The 22,439-nt window shown below is 39.2% G+C and overlaps 2 pseudogenes; both read right to left on the reverse strand.

The window, feature by feature from the left end:
* Positions 1–633: 633 nt before the first annotated feature.
* Positions 634–14,058, reverse strand: LOC113351830 (annotated as a pseudogene).
* A 41-nt stretch (positions 14,059–14,099) lies between these two features.
* Positions 14,100–21,977, reverse strand: LOC113351831 (annotated as a pseudogene).
* Between the last annotated feature and the right edge of the window lie 462 nt (positions 21,978–22,439).

Genomic DNA, 22,439 nt, shown 5'->3' on the forward strand with positions numbered 1-22,439 from the left:
GTCCGTCTGGGTTATCTCTACTTTTCTCAAAGAAATTTTAAGGTACATTGGCAGCATTCAAGTAACTGATGCAATCCTCAGCCTTGGAGAACAATTTTGACTATACTGGTTGGGTTCCTAACCAACAACTATGTCACATTTGTACTCATGAACAGTACAATAACTTGTTATAGCTCTCGACACTTGGTAGATCTTGTTCTTCATAATTGGTATTCTTGACAACACTTGATGTTCTTCGAAGTACGTCCGTCTGATAGCTTTTGCTTTCATGACACAAAAGCTATCCTAAATCAGGCTGGTTCCTATTGGCAACCTATTGCAGATTCTGTGAAGTAGTTATACTTGCAGATATTATACAGGCTGGTTCCTATTGGCAAAATGATATCATGCTCAGGAATATCTATTCTCATTTTTGAATTATCTTACATGACCGTGGGTTCAGAAACAACGTTTTAATAAAAGTGATTTGAAGAAAAATTAATAAAAGTTAAGAAAACTATAAAATCTTAGGAATGCTGGCTGAGATCGAATCACCCCCAGCAACTTTTTCTTTTCCAAGATGCCTTCTAGTGAACTTAATGTCAATCAACATTCAACTAAGTTGCTTCAAAAATAAGAAATTCAGCTAAGCACTTAAGCTTGAACTTGTTCAGCAACGAGCTTTGCGAACCAAGATGACTCGTTCTCTAACAATATCTTTGGTGAGCCATATTCCACGACTTGGCCTGTTAAATACCAAAATTACTTTCCATATCAAATGCTCTTAAGGGTATGATAAAACACATGAAAAAAAGAAGAAGATGATATGACTGACTATTGTTTTTCACCAACCTTTATCCAGAACAAGGACAGCATCACTGTTAAGGACAGAAGTCATGCGATGTGCAATTATGATAACCGTAGATTCTGAAAAGTGTTGCCTGAGTGTTTCCTGCATAAGGGTATCGGTTGCTGTATCTACTGATGAAGTAGCTTCATCAAGAACCAGGATTTTGCTCTTCTTAACTAGTACTCGACTTAGGCATACCAGTTGTCTCTGACCCATACTCCAATTCTCTCCATTTTCAGCAACTGCGACAACAAAGCCAATGCATATGGTAGATATATACAAGTTTACGGGTTACAATATGCCTAGCTGAATTTCAGAAAGAACAAACAAACCTGGGGAGTCGAGCTTTTTCTCCATCCTCCGTACTTCATCTCCAAGCTTGCACTTATCTAATGCCTATGACGGTAGAATAAACTGCATTAGTCATAGTTGATCCGGCCCAATCATGCTCTTCAAGCTTGTAAATTAAAAAATCATTATGTTAAAGTACTTTCTTTAGAGAAAACCGTTACCTCCCATATCTGGTCGTCTGTGTACTCCTCGAGGGGATCTAAGTTACTTCGCACATTTCCTTCAAACATGGTTGGGTCTTGGGGAATTATACTTAGTCTGGACCTCAAGTCATCTAATCCAATCATTGATATGTCGACACCATCTATTAGAATTTTCCCAGCAGAAGCTTCAACTATGCGGAAAAGTGCTTGAACAAGGGTTGATTTTCCACTGCCTGTTCTGCCAACAATACCAGTTTTCATCCCTCCACGAAAAGTGCATGTGACGGCGTCTAAGATAAGTGGCAAATGTGGTGCATATCGAATCTGCACAGATTGGTCATATTATTGTTTTCCCGAAAACATGTATGAAGATATAAACCCTAGCTATAAGTTTAAAACTGGGATGATAATTTCCACCAAGTATGCGCTGAAATTAATTGTTTACCTTTAGCTGAAGGACAGTGACTTCTCCACGAGAAGGCCAATTTGAGGCTGGCCTATGTTCTTTTACTACAAGAGGAGCTTCACTGGGAATACATGTCAAAACTTTGGTAAATTCTTTTCTTATTATTATTCATAGTATTTCCATAGATATTTATACATGACCGATAACTTGGAGACTCAAAACTTTCCTAAGACACGGATTTGAGACTTTCCTTATAAGTCTCAAATTCATGACTTACATGGATAATCCTTTCCTAATATATTACCACACTTTCCTAATATATCACTTACCTTATCGGTCTCAAATTCGTGACTTACATGGACAATACTTTCCATAGACTGACCACTACGGTCTTGGAAAGTATTACGACATTTCCTAATATACCACTTTCCTTAATACCCCCTCAAGACGGAGCATGCAGGTCACAAATGCCCATCTTGGACAAAAGACCTTGAAACTGAACTCGGCCTAAAGATTTGGTGAAGATATCCGCCAACTGCAACCCCGTAGGCGTATAAGAGGGAGAAATAATATTCTGTACTATCGCATCCCTGATGAGATGACAATCCACTTCTATATGTTTAGTTCTTTCGTGAAAAACGGGATTCTGAGCAATATACAATGTCGACTGACTATCACAAAGAAGACTCATTTCCTGTGTATGACAAACTCCCAAATCACCTAGTAATTGCTTCAACCACTTCAATTCACAAGTAGCTGCAGCCATAGATCTGTATTCTGCTTCAGCTGAACTCCGAGAAACTGTGTACTGCTTTTTGGTCTTCCAAGACACTGGTGAATCTCCAAGAAGCACAAACCATCCTGTCAACGATCGTCTAGTCAAAGGACAGCTTGCACAATCTGAATCACACCAGCCTTTTAAACTTAGACTACTATCAGAGCGCAACAAAATTTCTTGCCCAGGATTCTTTTTCAAATATCTAACTACCCGAAGTGCAGCTTCCCAATGTTCTTTTCTTGGATGCTGCATAAACTGTGACAAAGTATGCACAGAATAAGCTAGATCCGGTCTAGTCACAGCCAGATAAATCAATCTTCCGATCAGTCGTCGATACCTTTCTGCATCACTCAGCAACGGCCCTGTTGCCAAAGCTAGACGATGATTACTTTCCATTGGAAACTCTGCTGGTTTTGCTCCTAATAAACCCGTCTCCATAATAATGTCCAATGCATATTTCCGTTGACAAACATAAATGCCTTTCTTACTGCGAGCTATCTCCAAGCCCAGAAAATATTTTAATTTTCCCAAATCTTTCATCTTGAAACACTGTCCCAAATATGTTTTAAATTTATTTAGCTCCACTATATTATCTCCTGCAACAATCAAATCATCCACATACACCAAAACATTAAGTTGCATCTTTCCTTTGATCATAGTGAAGAGAGAATAGTTTGAATAGGATTGCCGAAAACCATAATTCTTCAAAGCTGTTGATAGTTTTGCAAACCAACAACGTGGAGCCTGTTTCAAACCATACAACGATTTCTTCATTCTACATACCATATTAGGATTACCTTTCGCAAATCCAGGTGGTATTTTCATATACATCTCTTCCTCCAAATCTCCATGTAGAAACGCATTGTGTACATCCATCTGATGTACTTCCCAATTTTTAACAGCTGCAACAGCTAGAAAAGTGCGCACTGTTGTCATTTTTGCTACAGGTGCAAAGGTCTCTTTGTAATCTAAGCCTTCCACCTGATGATTTCCAAAGATCACCAATCTTTCTTTTAAACGAACCAAATTCCCATTTTCATCATACTTCTCTGTATATATCCATTTACTTCCTAGTGCTCTCTTGCCCTCCGGCAATTCTTGCAAAACCCAGGTATCTTGTTCTTCTAGTGCTCGTATTTCTTCTTCCATGGCTTTCCGCCATCTCGGATGTTTCATTGCTTCTTTAAAGTTGCGAGGTGCAGAACCCGCAGTTATAGCTGCAAGAAATTTCTTATACGGTGTAGAAAATTTATCACAACTAACATAATATGTCAAAGGAGACGGCGTACCTGAGGAGGATGATTGTGATGGATGAAGATGAGATGGACTATTTTCTCGAGTGGTGTGCGTCACAAATCCCATAAGCCTACTCGATGGAATTTTCGTACGCTTTCCTTTACCCATATCACCTTCTACTGCAACATCATTGCCCGGACTCACAAGCTCAACAGATCTCTCTTGAACTGCTACACGTTCTCCTTCCGTCGCAGTCACATCTTGAACTGCTACACCTTCTCCTGTTGTCGCAGATACGCCTGATATGCCTACAGCGTCTCCTGCTGTCGCTGTTACGCCTGGTACTGCCACACTTTCTCCTGATGTCGCTGGTACATCTTCATCATCACTCCAGTCAAACGCTGGATTCAACTGATCAGTCTCAGCTGATACACCAGTCACCTCGGTCTCAATAGAATGACCAGGCTGATCACTCTCGGTGCGAGTCGAAACTGTTGGCTTGTGCAACACAGATGTTTCATTCTTATATGGGAAACTATTCTCACAAAACTGGACGTCTCTTGACACTAGAAATTTTCTTTCATCCAAGTCATATACTTGCCATGCCTTTTTACCAAACGGATATCCAAGAAAAACACACCTCCTTCCTCTACTTGCAAATTTATCCCCTTTATTACTTTGATCATGCACATAACACAGGCATCCAAACACTTTCAACTGATTATACGGAGGTTGCTTTCCAAACAATATTTCATACGGCGTTTTATTTTTCAGAATAGGTGTAGGGGTACGATTAATCAAATACGCAGCTGTCAATGCGCATTCTCCCCAAAATCGTATTGGCAAGTTGGCTTGAAATCTCAAAGCCCTTGACACATATGTTGATGCTTTCTCTCCACTCTTCCATTTTGTTGCGGAGTGCCTACACACGATGTTTCAAAAACTATCCCATTAGTCTTAAAATATCCACGCAATGAATTAAACTCGGTACCATTATCACTTCTAACAATTTTGATATCTTTATCAAATTGTCGTTTCACAAGAGCAATAAAATCAAGAAACGTTCGTTCAACTGCAGTTTTATTTTGAAGCAAATGAATCCACACACCTCTTGAAAAATCATCTACTATTGTTAAAAAATACTGTGCTCCACAAGACGATGTATCCCTATAAGGACCCCATAAATCTATATGAATCAACTCAAAAGTACAACTGGATTTACTTAGACTACTAGCAAAGCTACTCCTATGTTGTTTCGCTCTTGGGCAAATGTCACAAACTTCATTATGCTTCTTCAACCTACTCACACCCGGCTACCTTTGCAATACTTTTTCTGATGGATGTCCCATTCGTTGATGCCACAGCTCGTATGATTCTCCACTGACTGCCATAACTTCAACTTGAGGCACACCACAGAAAATATACAGTCCACCTTGTCGTTCACCCATTCCAATCACCTTCCTCGTCAACCGGTCCTGTATAAGACATAAACTGTTAGTACATTGTACCGTACATACTAATTCATCAATAAGTTGTGTGACTGAAATTAGGTTACAAGTTATTTGAGGCACATAAAGCACATTATCAAGTCTCAAACCGCCCTGCAGAATAATAGTCCCTATTTTCTCAGATTGTGCATATTTTCCATCTGAGAGTCCAACAGTACACTTCACAATATCTTTCACATCAATCATGTCATCTCTTCTACACGTGACATGATTTGTAGCTCCCGTGTCAATAATCCAATTTGGTTTAGTTTGCTTACCTTGAAGTTGGGACGTATTTTTCTTTGCATTCAAAAACTCAAGCACCTGTATGAGTTGTGTTGTGGTTACTCCCATCAAATCTGAGCCGTCTGAGGAATATGTACCATTTGACTGCTTTGTCTCTGATATATTTAGATTATGTGCTCGAACCTGATTGCCCGTTCCTTGTCCTCTACCTCCTCTGCCATTCGCAAATCCACCACGACCTCTACCACCGGTTCTTCCACCTCGACCATATCCTCTTCCACTTCTAGGTTTATCTCCCCACCATTCAGGGTATCCAATAAGCTGAAAACCACCTTCATCCGAATGTCCTTGTCTGCTACAGTGCTTGCAATATTTATTAGGATCATAAGTGTTATTGAGAGTACGTTGATCAGATTGTACCTTGAACACCATCACATTGTCATGGACTTCTGGTGTGGCAGCTACATCTCCTCTTCTGAGACGTTCCGAGTTTATCATTGTTTGATATGCTACATCTATTGAAGGCAGTGGATCTCTTGCCAACAATTGTTCACGCAAGGAACCATAGACAGCATCTAGTCCAATTAAGAAATAATGTAGTAAATCTTCTTCTCTCAAAGTACTAACCTGTGTTGCAATATCACACTCGCACTTTCCACACTTACACGTTGGTACCTTCATATATGTGATCATCTCATCCCATATCTTATTCAATCTTCCAAAATAAGTAGCCACACTTTCTGTTTGCTTTTGTTTACACTCACTTAAAGATGTCTTTAGCTGGCATGTCCGTGTTCCACTTACAATACAAAACCGTCTCTTCAAGTGGTTCCATAACAAGTTGGCATCATCATAGTCTCCCAAACTCGATATGAGTGATGGCTCCAATGTGTTGCTGATCCAAGAGACAAGCATTGACTGAATTGCCACCCATTCTTCCAACTGTTCACTTTCTTTAGGTTCTTGGATTGTTCCATCAATGAAACCAAACTTCCTCTTAGCTATTAATGATCTTCTTATGGCTCTAGCCCATTCATCATAGTTATGTCCTTTTAGAACAACCGGTGTGATAATTATACCTGGACCATCACTTGATCCTAGGTGATATAATGGATTCTTCTTTTGCGTATCATATTCTATATTCTTGTCTTTGCTTGATTCTCCATCACCACCCATTCTCAACGATTTTTTTTTTTTTAGGTTTTCAACTGGCTCGTGATGCCATGTCAAAAATTTGGTAAATTCTTTTCTTATTATTATTCATAGTATTTCCATAGATATTTATACATGACCGATAACTTGGAGACTCAAAACTTTCCTAAGACACGGATTTGAGACTTTCCTTATAAGTCTCAAATTCATGACTTACATGGACAATCCTTTCCTAATATACTACCACACTTTCCTAATATATCACTTACCTTATCGGTCTCAAATTCGTGACTTATATGGACAATACTTTCCATAGACTGACCACTACGGTCTTGGAAAGTATTACGACATTTCCTAATATACCACTTTCCTTAATAATACAAGTGTACTGAAGAATCCTTTCAACAGAAATAATATCTCTCTCAATAAGTCCATAAAGCCATATAAGCTTAACTTGCAGTGCGTTCAGGCTAAGTCCATATGTTACCACTAGCCCTGCTATGGCTACCAATAAACAAAAGAGTTGCGTAAGTAGCAAATTAAGTAAGAACACAAACGACATTACATTTATATCGAAGTAAAATCTTACCAGGATTAATTATCCCCTGCGGAATAAAGATTAAGAAAACTAAAGCTAAGGCAAACGTTAAGGATGATAACACATCCAAGCGAAAACCTAACCACTCATTTGCACCGGCTGAATAAAATTGCGGAAGTGAACTACTGTCTATCAACCTCATGTTTGCTTCCTTGAATCTTGAATCCTGATCAAAGCACGTGATAGTTGTCAAGCCTGAGATAGACTCAATGAAGTGTTGCTTAAGTGGGGCATTGCTTACTCCCTTCAACCGTCCTAGTTCCCTTGTTGCAGTTATGCTGTATTGCTAAAAGAAGAAAAAAGAATTGTAGATAGTTTGAGTGGCATAAACAAGAAGAAATTTGCAAAAATAATATGCATAGCCACCGAGTCTCTGTAATCATAAGTGTGCGTGTTCATGCTATGTGCTTGGGGTGAATTTAAATGAACAGACGTCGACCATGTTCGTTATTACCTGACACCAAAAGCAGAAGAAAGCAACCGGAACATAAATAAGGTAAATTTGTATTAAGGAAAGTGATATGTTAGGAAATGTCGTAATACTTTCCAAGACCGTAGTGGTCAGTCTATGGAAAGTATTGTCCATGTAAGTCACTAATATGAGACCGATAAGGTAAGTGATATATTAGGAAAGTGTGGTAATATATTAGGAAAGGATTGTCCATGTAAGTCATGAATTTGAGACTTATAAGGAAAGTCTCAAATCCGTGTCTTAGGAATGTTTTAAGTCTCAAGTTATCGGTCATGTATAAATCTCTATGGAACATTATGAATAAAGATAAGAAAAGAATTTACCAAAGTTTTAACATGGCATCACGAGCCAGTTGAAAACCGAAAAATAAAAAATCATCATTGAGAATGGGTGGTGATGGAGAATCAAGCAAAGACAAGAATATAGATTATGATACGCAAAAGAAGAATCCAGTATATCACCTAGGATCAAGTGATGGTCCAGGTATAATTATCACACCGGTTGTTCTAAAAGGACATAACTATGATGAATAGGCTAGAGCCATAAGAAGATCATTAATAGCTAAGAGGAAGTTTGGTTTCATTGATGGAACAATCCAAGAACCTAAAGAAAGTGAACAGTTGGAAGAATGGGTGGCAATTCAGTCAATGCTTGTCTCTTGGATCAGCAACACATTGGAGCCATCACTCAGATCAAGTTTAGGAGACTATGATAATGCCAACTTATTATGGAACCACTTGAAGAGACGGTTTTGTGTTGTAAGTGGAACACGGATATGCCAGCTAAAGACATATTTAAGTGAGTGTAAACAAAAGCAAACAGAAAGTGTGGCTACTTATTTTGGAAGATTGAATAAGATATGGGATGAGATGATCACATATATGAAGGTACCAACGTGTAAGTGTGGAAAGTGCGAGTGTGATATTGCAACACAGGTTAGTACTTTGAGAGAAGAAGATTTACTACATTATTTCTTAATTGGACTAGATGCTGTCAATGGTTCCTTGCGTGAACAATTGTTGGCAAGAGATCCACTGCCTTCAATAGATGTAGCATATCAAACAATGATAAACTCGGAGCGTCTCAGAAGAGGAGATGTAGCTGCCACACCGGAAGTTCATGACAATGTGATGGCGTTCAAGGTACAATCTGATCAACGTACTTTCAATAACACTTATGATCCTAATAAATATTGCAAGCACTGTAGCAGACAAGGACACTCGGATGAAGGTTGTTTTCAGCTTATTGGATACCCTGAATGGTGGGGAGATAAACCTAGAAGTGGAAGAGGATATGGTCGAGGTGGAAGAACCGGTGGTAGAGGTCGTGGTGGATTTGCGAATGGCAAGGAGGTAGAGGACAAGGAACGAGCAATCAGTTCGAGCACATAATCTAAATATATCAGAGACAAAGCAGTCAAATGGTGCATATTCATCAGACGGCTCAGATTTGATGGGAGTAACCGCAACACAACTCAGACAGGTGCTTGAGTTTTTGAATGCAAAGAAAAATACGTCCCAACTTCAAGGTAAGCAAACTAAACCAATTGGATTATTGACACGGGAGCTACAAATCATGTCACGTGTAGAAGAGATGACATGATTGATGTGAAAGATATTGTGAAGTGTACTGTTGGACTCCCAGATGGAAAATATGCACAATCTGAGAAAATAGGGACTATTATTCTGCAGGGCGGTTTGAGACTTGATAATGTGCTTTATGTGCCTCAAATAACTTGTAACCTAATTTCAGTCACACAACTTATTGATGAATTAGTATGTACGGTACAATGTACTAACAGTTTATGTCTTATACAGGACCGGTTGACGAGGAAGGTGATTGGAATGGGTGAACGACAAGGTGGACTGTATATTTTGGTGTGCCTCAAGTTGAAGTTATGGCAGTCAGTGGAGAATCATACGAGCTGTGGCATCGACGAATGGGACATCCATCAGAAAAAGTATTGCAAAGGTTGCCGGGTGTGAGTAGATTGAAGAAGCATAATGAAGTTTGTGACATTTGCCCAAGAGCGAAACAACATAGGAGTAGCTTTGCTAGTAGTCTAAGTAAATCCAGTTGTATTTTTGAGTTGATTCATATAGATTTATGGGGTCCTTATAGGGCTACATCGTCTTGTGGAGCACAATATTTTTTAACAATAGTAGATGATTTTTCAAGAGGTGTGTGGATTCATTTACTTCAAAATAAAACGGCAGTTGAACGAACGTTTCTTGATTTCATTGCTCTTGTGAAACGACAATTTGATAAAGATATCAAAATTGTTAGAAGTGATAATGGTACCGAGTTTAATTCATTGCGTGGATATTTTAAGACTAATGGGATAGTTTTTGAAACATCGTGTGTAGGCACTCCAACAAAATGGAAGAGTGGAGAGAAAGCATCAACATATATTGAATGTGGCAAGGGCTTTGAGATTTCAAGCCAACTTGCCAATACGGTTTTGGGGAGAATGCGCATTGACAGCTGCGTATTTGATTAATCGTACTCCTACACCTATTCTGGAAAATAAAACGCCGTATGAAATATTGTTTGGAAAGCAACCTCCGTATAGTCAGTTGAAAGTGTTTGGATGCCTGTGTTATGTGCATGATCAAAGTAATAAAGGGGATAAATTTGCAAGTAGAGGAAGGAGGTGTGTTTTTCTTGGATATCCGTTTGGTAAAAAGGCATGGCAAGTATATGACTTGGATGAAAGAAAATTTCTAGTGTCAAGAGACGTCCAGTTTTGTGAGAATAGTTTCCCATATAAGAATGAAACATCTGTGTTGCAGCAGCCAACAGTTTCGACTCGCACAGAGAGTGATCAGCCTGGTCATTCTTTGAGACCGAGGTGACTGGTGTATCAGCTGAGACTGATCAGTTGAATCCAAGTTTGAATGGAGTGATGATGAAGATGTAACAGCGACAGGAGAAAGTGTGGCAGTACCAGGCGTAACAGCAACAGCAGGAGACGCTGTAGGCATACCAGGCGTAACTGCGACAACAGGAGAAGGTGTAGCAGTTCAATGTGACTGCGACAACAGGAGAAGGTGTAGCAGTTCAAGATGTGACTGCGACGAAGGAGAACGTGTAGCAGTTCACGAGAGATCTGCTGAACTTATGAGTCCGGGCATTGATGTTGCAGTAGAAGGTGATATGGGTAAAGGAAAGCGTACGAAAATTCCATCAGTAGGCTTAAGGGATTTGTGACGCACACCATTAGAGAAAATAGTCCATCTCATCTTCATCCATCACAATCATTCTCCTCAGGTACGCCGTATCCTTTGACATATTATGTTAGTTGTGATAAATTTTCTACACCGTATAAGAAATTTCTTGCAGCTATAACTGCGGGTTCTGCACCTCGCAACTTTAAAGAAGCAATGAAACATCCAGGATGGCGGAAAGCCATGGAAGAAGAAATACGAGCACTAGAAGAACAAGATACCTGGGCTTTGCAAGAATTGCCGGAGGGCAAGAGAGCACTAGGAAGTAAATGGATATATACAGAAAGTATGATGAAAATGGGAATTTGGTTCGTTTGAAAGCAAGATTGGTGATCTTTGGAAATCATCAGGTGGAAGGCTTAGATTACAAAGAGACCTTTGCACCTGTAGCAAAAATGACAACAGTGCGCACTTTTCTAGCTGTTGCAGCTGTTAAAAATTGGGAAGTACATCAGATGGATGTACACAATGCGTTTCTACATGGAGATTTGGAGGAAGAGGTGTATATGAAAATACCACCTGGATTTGCGAAAGGTAATCCTAATATGGTATGTAGAATGAAGAAATCGTTGTATGGTTTGAAACAGGCTCCACGTTGTTGGTTTGCAAAACTATCAACAGCTTTGAAGAATTATGGTTTTCGGCAATCTTATTCAGACTATTCTCTCTTCACTATGATCAAAGGAAAGATGCAACTAATGTTTTGGTGTATGTGGATGATTTGATTGTTGCAGGAAATAATATAGTGGAGCTAAATAAATTTAAAACATATTTGGGACAGTGTTTCAAGATGAAAGATTTGGGAAAATTAAATATTTTCTGGGCTTGGAGATAGCTCGCAGTAAGCAAGGCATTTATGTTTGTCAACGGAAATATGCATTGGACATTATTATGGAGACGGGGTTATTAGGAGCAAAACCAGCAGAGTTTCCAATGGAAACTAATCATCGTCTAGCTTTGGCAACAGGGCGTTACTGAGTGATGCAGAAAGGTATCGACGACTGATCGGAAGATTGATTTATCTGGCTGTGACTAGACCGGATCTAGCTTATTCTGTGCATATTTTGTCACAGTTTATGCAGCATCCAAGACAAGAACATTGGGAAGCTGCACTTCGGGTAGTTAGATATTTGAAAAAGAATCCTGGGCAAGGAATTTTGTTGCGCTCTGATAGTAGTCTAAGTTTAAAAGGCTGGTGTGATTCAGATTGGGCAAGCTGTCCTTTGACTAGACGATCGTTGACAGGATGGTTTGTGCTTCTTGGAGATTCACCAGTGTCTTGGAAGACCAAAAAGCAGTACACAGTTTCTCGGAGTTCAGCTGAAGCAGAATACAGATCTATGGCTGCAGTACTTGTGAATTGAAGTGGTTGAAGCAATTACTAAGTGATTTGGGAGTTTGTCATACACAGGGAATAAGTCTTCTTTGTGATAGTCAGTCGGCATTGTATATTGCTCAGAATCCCGTTTTTCATGAAAGAACTAAACATATAGAAGTGGATTGTCATCTCATCAGGGATGCGATAGTACAGAAAATTATTTCTCCCTCTTATACACCTACGGGGTTGCAGTTGGCGGATATCTTCACCAAATCATTAGGCCGAGTTCAGTTTCAAGGTCTTTTGTCCAAGATGGGCATTTGTGACCTGCATGCTCCGTCTTGAGGGGGGGTATTAAGGAAAGTGATATGTTAGGAAATGTCGTAATACTTTCCAAGACCGTAGTGGTCAGTCTATGGAAAGTATTGTCCATCTAAGTCACTAATATGAGACCGATAAGGTAAGTGATATATTAGGAAAGTGTGGTAATATATTAGGAAAGGATTGTCCATGTAAGTCATGAATTTGAGACTTATAAGGAAAGTCTCAAATCCGTGTCTTAGAAATGTTTTAAGTCTCAAGTTATCGGTCATGTATAAATCTCTATGGAACATTATGAATAAAGATAAGAAAAGAATTTACCAAAGTTTTAACAATTTGCCATCCCCCCAGCCCCATTACTCCAATAACAGCCAAAAGTCTTATTGTGTTCGTTACAAATCCCCCAAACATCGCCGAAGTGTAGGAATCTACTTCATCCTGATCTTCAGAAGCCTGAGAATATGAAAAGAGGCTGTATAAATGAACCACAATATAATGGTTTGAATCCATATTATACGGGAAAAAACCTCGTCAAATACAGAAGAAAGTATTTGTATATTCGAATCTACTTACTCTATCAAGTATTCGTCCGCTCGGTGTTGCATCCAAGAATGACATTGGGGCACGGAAGATACAAAAATGCATTTGTTTGAAAAGTATTGTGGCAGTCTTGTACCCCACTATTCCAACAATCACAACTCTAGCAAACATAAAAATGCAACTTAAGGAGCCCAACGCAGTATAGATAATGAGAGTAGAAGCTTCAATAGGAGAACTGACATCCTTAGACACAGGGGTATGTGAAGCCATCCAGTAATCACTTTGAATCTGGAGTATCTGATACGCAACCTGGGCCAACACTATAACCGGAACGAAAGCTCCCTTGTATGCTGCAGTAATATACTTCCAGTAAACTTCAACACCAACTTTTCCTTTTTGTCTATCTTCATTTTGAACAAGTTGTGCTTGATTATCGTGTAGTACCTCTTCAAGCATACTATCTTCTACAATACCTATTTCATGATCCAAGTTACCAATGATATCAGAAAGAAATTGCTCCGGTCTCTGGTGTCATTTCCTTGTGGCCCAGCAAAGCTCCCTTAGTGCACCCACCAAGTCCAAAATCGGTTCCGGCTGTGAGTATCTCTTCATAGGTGCCTGATTGTGTGATTTTCCCGTCTTTCAATACCTACAAATTAGAATGCAGTGAATTAATCATTTTCATCCAAAAAAATTAAGTTTAGATTCCCGTGTCTTACCAGTATAAGGTCAGCAGAAGGTAAAAACTCCACTTGATTGGTTGTGTAAATCACTGTTTTCGAATTCAGAAACTTGAGCAGGCACTCCTGGAATGCAGAACACACATATTTCAATATAAAATCTTAGGAATGCTGGCTGAGATCGAATCTTAGGAATGCTGGCTGAGATCGAATCACCCCCAGCAACTTTTTCTTTTCCAAGATGCCTTCTAGTGAACTTAATGTCAATCAACATTCAACTAGGTTGCTTCAAAAATGAGAAATTCAGTTAAGCACTTAAGCTTGAACTTGTTCAGCAACGAGCTTTGCGAACCAAGATGACTCGTTCTCTAACAATATCTTTGGTGAGCCATATTCCACGACTTGGCCTGTTAAATACCAAAATTAATTTCCATATCAAATGCTCTTAAGGGTATGATAAAACACATGAAAAAAAGAAGAAGATGATATGACTGACTATTGTTTTTCACCAACCTTTATCCAGAACAAGGACAGCATCACTGTTAAGGACAGAAGTCATGCGATGTGCAATTATGATAACCGTAGATTCTGAAAAGTGTTGCCTGAGTGTTTCCTGCATAAGGGTATCGGTTGCTGTATCTACTGATGAAGTAGCTTCATCAAGAACCAGGATTTTGCTCTTCTTAAGTAGTACTCGACTTAGGCATACCAGTTGTCTCTGACCCATACTCCAATTCTCTCCATTTTCAGCAACTGCGACAACAAAGCCAATGCATATGGTAGATATATACAAGTTTACGGGTTACAATATGCCTAGCTGAATTTCAGAAAGAACAAACAAACCTGGGGAGTCGAGCTTTTTCTCCATCCTCCGTACTTCATCTCCAAGCTTGCACTTATCTAATGCCTATGACGGTAGAATAAACTGCATTAGTCATAGTTGATCCGGCCCAATCATGCTCTTCAAGCTTGTAAATTAAAAAATCATTATGTTAAAGTACTTTCTTTAGAGAAAACCGTTACCTCCCATATCTGGTCGTCTGTGTACTCCTCGAGGGGATCTAAGTTACTTCGCACATTTCCTTCAAACATGGTTGGGTCTTGGGGAATTATACTTAGTCTGGACCTCAAGTCATCTAATCCAATCATTGATATGTCGACACCATCTATTAGAATTTTCCCAGCAGAAGCTTCAACTATGCGGAAAAGTGCTTGAACAAGGGTTGATTTTCCACTGCCTGTTCTGCCAACAATACCAGTTTTCATCCCTCCACGAAAAGTGCATGTGACGCCGTCTAAGATAAGTGGCAAATGTGGTGCATATCGAATCTGCACAGATTGGTCATATTATTGTTTTCCCGAAAACATGTATGAAGATATAAACCCTAGCTATAAGTTTAAAACTGGGATGATAATTTCCACCAAGTATGCGCGGAAATTAATTGTTTACCTTTAGCTGAAGGACAGTGACTTCTCCACGAGAAGGCCAATTTGAGGCTGGCCTATGTTCTTTTACTACAAGAGGAGCTTCACTGGGAATACAAGTGTACTGAAGAATCCTTTCAACAGAAATAATATCTCTCTCAATAAGTCCATAAAGCCATATAAGCTTAACTTGCAGTGCGTTCAAGCTAAGTCCAAATGTTACCACTAGCCCTGCTATGGCTACCAATAAACAAAAGAGTTGCGTAAGTAGCAAATTAAGAACACAAACGACATTACATTTATATCGAAGTAAAATCTTACCAGGATTAATTATCCCCTGCGGAATAGAGATTAAGAAAACTAAAGCTAAGGCAAACGTTAAGGATGATAACACGTCCAAGCGAAAACCTAACCACTCATTTGCACCGGCTGAATAAAATTGCGGAAGTGAACTACTGTCTATCAATCTCATGTTTGCTTCCTTGAATCTTGAATCCTGATCAAAGCACGTGATAGTTGTCAAGCCTGAGATAGACTCAATGAAGTGTTGCTTAAGTGGGGCATTGCTTACTCCCTTCAACCGTCCTAGTTCCCTTGTTGCAGTTATGCTGTATTGCTAAAAGAAGAAAAAAGAATTGTAGATAGTTTAGTGGCATAAACAAGAAGAAATTTGCAAAAATAATATGCCTAGCCACCGAGTCTCTGTAATCATAAGTGTGCGTGTTCATGCTATGTGCTTGGGGTGAATTTAAATGAACAGACGTCGACCATGTTCGTTATTACCTGACACCAAAAGCAGAAGAAAGCAACCGGAACATAAATAAGGTAAATTTGCCATCCCCCCAGCCCCATTACTCCAATAACAGCCAAAAGTCTTATTGTGTTCGTTACAAATCCCCCAAACATCGCCGAAGTGTAGGAATCTACTTCATCCTGATCTTCAGAAGCCTGAGAATATGAAAAGAGGCTGTATAAATGAACCACAATATAATGGTTTGAATCCATATTATACGGGAAAAAACCTCGTCAAATACAGAAGAAAGTATTTGTATATTCGAATCTACTTACTCTATCAAGTATTCGTCCGCTCGGTGTTGCATCCAAGAATGACATTGGGGCACGGAAGATACAAAAATGCATTTGTTTGAAAAGTATTGTGGCAGTCTTGTACCCCACTATTCCAACAATCACAACTCTAGCAAACATAAAAATGCAACTTAAGGAGCCCAACGCAGTATAGATAATGAGAGTAGAAGCTTCAATAGGAGAACTGACATCCTTAGACACAGGGGTATGTGAAGCCATCCAGTAATCACTTTGAATCTGGAGTATCTGATACGCAACCTGGGCCAACACTATAACCGGAACGAAAGCTCCCTTGTATGCTGCAGTAATATACTTCCAGTAAACTTCAACACCAACTTTTCCTTTTTGTCTATCTTCATTTTGAACAAGTTGTGCTTGATTATCGTGTAGTACCTCTTCAAGCATACTATCTTCTACAATACCTTTCATGATCCAAGTTACCAATGATATCAGAAGAAATTGCTCCGGTCTCTGGTGTCATTTCCTTGTGGCCCAGCAAAGCTCCTTATGTGCACCCACCAAGTCCATAAAATCGGTTCCGGCTGTGAGTATCTCTTCATAGGTGCCTGATTGTGTGATTTTCCCGTCTTTCAATACCTACAAATTAGAATGCAGTGAATTAATCATTTTCATCCAAAAAAATTAAGTTTAGATTCCCGTGTCTTACCAGTATAAGGTCAGCAGAAGGTAAAAACTCCACTTGATTGGTTGTGTAAATCACTGTTTTCGAATTCAGAAACTTGAGCAGGCACTCCTGGAATGCAGAACACACATATTTCAATAACTTAAGTAGCCAGAAAAAAAAAAAAACAAAGCATCATGCGCATAGGTTATGAATAAATATATAGAACGCCAGTTATACCTTATATAGATGTGTTCCAGTATGAGCATCTAGCGCACTGAAAGGATCATCGAGGAGATATATGTCAGCATCTTGATATAAAGCGCGTGCAATTTGTATTCTTTGCTTCTGACCTCCACTCAAGTTAATCCCTCTCTCCCCTATTATTGTTTGATCCCCGAAAGGCAGCACTTCAAGGTCCTTTATCAATGAACATGCTTCAAGAACCCTTTCATACTTTTCTCTGTCCATCTCCTTTCCAAATAGTGTGTTCTCCTCTATATTTCCACTTTGTATCCAAGGTGATTGAGAAGCATAAGCCTTTCTTCCACGTAATCTTATCTCACCAGACAGATTTTTCATTTCCCCCAATATGCAAGAAAGTAAGCTTGACTTTCCCGAGCCAACCGTACCACATACACCCACCCTCATGCCATTAATAACTTGCAAATTGACATCTTTCAGGGTAGGAATTTCCGAAAAAGACCAGGAGAAATTTCCATTTTTTATATCTACGGCAACTTCTGAAGTACTAGGAAGTTGGTTTATGTAATTAGCTTGGACATCTTTCTGACGCAGAAAACAAGAAACCCTGTAAAGGGAAACTTTGGCTTTAGAAAACTTGGATACTAACCGAGGGAGATCAAAAATTGCTTCTTTCAAAATCCCAATTGTTGCAATTGTAGATAGGACTTTTCCTGACTCTAACGGGATCCCAGTCAACACACAAGCAAAAAATGTGACAGCGGATACAGTGGTGGGGCTTATATGGAAAGAGACAGTGCTAATGGTCTCTATCCATAATCGCTTTCGCAGCCATCCTTCCTCATTCTCCCTAAGAGCGACGATCTTAGACAAAAACTTCATCTCCCAACCTTGAAGCTTAAGAATTTTCATATTCCTTATAATTTCTGATGTTGTCTTCATTCTTTCATCCTTGGACTCCATCAGTCGCCTTTGTACAGTTCCCTGCAATCGGCCCAATGAAATATTTGCCACTATAACTAGTACAGTAGCTAAAAGCGCTGCGAATGAAGCAACCCCACCGACATTTCTGTACAAGAGCAACAGTGCCAGGATGACTTGAAGCGGGACTTTCCAACAATCATGGAGATTGGAACTAAAATAACTCACATTATCTGCATCAACCGCCATGAGATTAACAATCTCCCCAGTAGAAGTACCCTGCCTTGATTGGTTTGATAAGGTCAGAAGTTTGTCGTAAGTGATTGCAACTAATGAATTTTTAACTCTGATGCCAATTAATTCCAACTTAAAAGACGAATGCCTCATCGAGAGTGACTCAACAATCTTGGCCAAAACAAAGGCAGACACTAAGACACATCCGCCTCTACTATTGAATGGTTGAGCTGCAGCAGGGTCATTGAGATATTGAACAAAGAAATCAATGAGGTATGGACCGACAAAAGAAGCACATATATACACAAGTGATAGTAAAGCTGTACATAGCATTTCCTTCTGTTAAGGATCGAGCAAGAGAGAGGAGAGCATAAACGCGGAAGCGTAAAAGACTACATTGATAATAATTCGGTGTATCTTTCTCATTAATTCTCTAGCTATTTATACAATCACAAGACTTGGCACTCAAGGCACAAGACTTGGTTCTCAAGATATTCAATTCCTAATATAACTCAAACTAACCTAAATTATATCTCCTAATTATAGTCTCCTATATTATTTCCTAATACCCTCCCTCAAGATGGAGCATGTAGATCACGAATGCCCATCTTGGACAAAAGAAATTTAACTTCGGTTTTCTTCTTTTCGTTTTTCAACGCTTTTGCGGGAAAAAAAAATATCTTCAGATTGTAGTTTAAGGACGTTTCGGTCCTCTTTGTAGTTTAAGGACGTTTCGGTCCCCTTCATAGTTTAAGGACATTACGCTTTCGGTCCCATTTTCGTAGTTTAAGGACATCTTTCGGTCCTCTTCGTAGTTTAAGGACGTTTCGGTCCCCTTCATAGTTTAAGGACATTACGCTTTCGGTCCCAATAGTAGTTTTAGAACATACAGGTTCCATATTTGTAGTTTAAGGACATTGCGGTCCCATCTTCATAGTTTTAGAACATTTCGGTTCCATCTTCGTAGTTTAAGGACGTTTCGGTCCCCTCTTTGTAGTTTAAGGACATTGCGGTCCCATCTTCGGAAGAATACTTCTTGTACTCTTGTTTTCTTGGTTTCTTCGATAGAATACTTTTTGTACTCTCTCGACAACTCATAGGATTTCAACCTACTATTGTTGTTCTTTTCTCATCACCTCTTGGTGACTTCAGTTTTCTTCTTTTTCTTTTTTTTTTTTTTTTTTTTTCTTCACAACATGAATGTTGTTTCTTTTTCTCTTGTTCCAGTCACGCTTTTGTTTGATATGTTACAACTCCTTTTGTAACAACTCTTCTCCAACTATTCTGTAACTGTGATTCTTCTTTGTAACACATCACATATTGTTACCAACTTCCAATAACACATTTTTTTTAAACGCCAGTTCTCACCAGATTTTAGGGTTGTGAATCCCAAATCTCCAACGTCGTCAAATCTCCAGCATGTCACACTTCGCAGCTGCTCCTTTTATCATCTTAGCTCCAGAAGTCCAACAGTCCTCCCCAGCTGCAGAAGTCCATCGGTCCTTTCTAGCCGTTAACAACAACCAACCAACATTAAGAACTCAAACTTCCATCTCATCTCGTGCTCACGGTTCACCTGCGATGGACCTGGCAGACTCAAAATCTGATTCGGACCAATCAACCCCATCACCAGCAAACCAATAGAGACATCAATCACCAACCCAAAGCTCAATTCGAACTGGAGAATAACTCCCATCAGTAATAACTACCACTGTGATCGAACGCCATCAGTTCTTCCTCCATCTCAATCATCAATGGTAGTCATCACCGAGCATCATCATCACTTCCATGTTTCTTTCCCAACATCAGCGCACAACAGCACTTCTCTCCTCAACTTGGTACCTGATCATCAGCAGCTCGATCTTTGCCAAAAAAATCTATCCAACAAATCTTGAACAACAACATTAAAGTTCAACTCCGTCACAGACAACAACATCACCGATAATATTGAGTTCTAAGACAACCCAAACTTACACGAGTTTTTTTTTTTTTTTAGGTCGTGAAACCCTAACTGCTTCTTTGTCCATCATTATTTATCAGTTTCAATCACCAAAGACAGAAACTCCTCTGCCTAGCTCGCTCCTCTTCCAGTTACTGCCAATTCTTCTCGGCATAAATAACATGCTAGAATCACCTCTTCTTACTTGTTCTTCTTGATCTCGCCAGAATCAAACCACAACAACAATAAGTTCCCAACGTTGTTGCTATCAATACCACCAGCTTCATCATCACCTTGCTCACTAGTCAACAACAGCAGCTCAACTCCATACTTCCTGTCATGACAATGTAAACCAACCTTCTTCGAACCCATGACCAGAATCTAGGGCAAATCAGATTCTCCAGCAAACTAACGACAACAGCAACACAGCAACCAGCATCGCCTCTTCACAAACTTGTTGTGTCTGCTTTACCGTTAATCCTCATCTTCTAACAGCGACCAAACCTTGCCTCCAATCCAACAAGTCACGAATAGTAACCTTGCAACAATTTTCTTTCTCTTTAAAACAACAACGATTCTTTTGACAGGCCTTCGAACAATTTTTTTTTTTTTTTTCTTAAACCCTAAAAACATGGAAAAAAACTTCTCTAACTCTTTCTCCTTCTCCTTCTCCTTCTCCTCTCTCTTCCTCTCACCTCGCTCTGATACCATGTTAAGGATCGAGCAAGAGAGAGGAGAGCATAAACGCGCGGAAGCAATAGAGTTTTGGTATAGAGTTTTCAAGTCGTAAGAAGAAGAAAAGAAAAAAAAAAGAAAGAAAAAAAACGAAAAAAAAAATCTGATAATTGAGAAGAAGACGTAAGATCTGCTGTAACCCTATTTTTATACCCATCACTTGTTACCTGTCGATCCGTGTTTGTGTGATTCCTAGCCAAGACGGATCATCGTGATGTTCGGATGAAGAAGTTAGAAGCAGCCATGGTTATTGAAACTGCTGCTTGACAAGGATTAGAACGGTATTGAGCCAAGATGGAGCATGAATTGATGCTGACTGGATAAATTGATGCTGACTGGATCAGAATAGAACAAAGAGGCGGTGGTTGCTAAGAAGAAGATGTTGAGCTGTTATGGGCTCGAGAAAGTGAGAAGAACTCTAACGAGTTGCTAAGAAGAGGATGCTGTGCTGTGGTGGACTTGAGGAAGAAGTCTTTTGGGTACTGTCGTACTGGTCCCTAGTTTGCCATGGTTCAGTGGGTCTCATCGGTGTTTTAAGACAAGGGATAAAAATTTAGATCTGTTTTTGTGAACATGAAACAAGGAGAGTGGTGATTGATGGTTGTTTGCTAGGAAATAATATAACTCAAACTAACCTAAATTATATCTCCTAATTATAGTCTCCTATATTATTTCCTAATACCTTCCATGTTAACCAAAATAGTGCCTTGACAAGTCTGGGATTTGATATTTCATCATCACCGGCCATAATACTAGTATGGAAAAGTTTTTCTTTAAAGATGGGGTAGATTCCGTTGGCACTATGAACCTGAGAGAGTTGCGGTATATCATCGAGGCCTATTGTTTTTTTGTTACTTAAATCAAGCAAAGGGTTTAACCAAGAAAAGGTGAGGATTCCATATAAATTGGCTGTTGAATAAAGACATGAATCTTCTTCTTTTCCCTTGATAGTATTATGATCACTACGACTCAAAAGAGGCTCTCTAACTAAAGAAACCTTGCCGTCTTCTTCTTCCTCCTTGGCCATTAATAGTATTTGATTCTTCTTTACTGCTGAGATCTGTAGTTTTGCAAATATATTCTTATCAACAATATAAGAGATATAAGAAACTTTGAGAAGTAAATCAAGAATATTGATTGATATATAATTAACAAAACAAAAAAAATCTCTAATAATACTAACAGTAGATAAAAGTTGATCCTTTGACTGGAGATGAGCCGGACACCTCAAGTAAGCAAAGCAAATCTTAATTGGATTGAATAAATTGAATGCACCAAAACGCATAGACAGATGACTATTTATAGAAGAACATCCTATGGAGTCCAAGTCGTAAGCAAATACTAAAAATTGGTGTTTGTATCCTAAAGGGTATCAAGAAGAGTACCTGTTGAAAGGAAATATAGCCTTTGTGTGTCTTCCCGTAGGTTTAATACAGGTAGAGAGTTTAATAATCGCTGGGGTCTTACAGGTGGACCAATTCAGTAGAAG

Source organism: Papaver somniferum, chromosome 2 (genome assembly GCF_003573695.1).
Source record: "Papaver somniferum cultivar HN1 chromosome 2, ASM357369v1, whole genome shotgun sequence".
NCBI classification, from domain to species: Eukaryota; Viridiplantae; Streptophyta; class Magnoliopsida; order Ranunculales; family Papaveraceae; genus Papaver; species Papaver somniferum.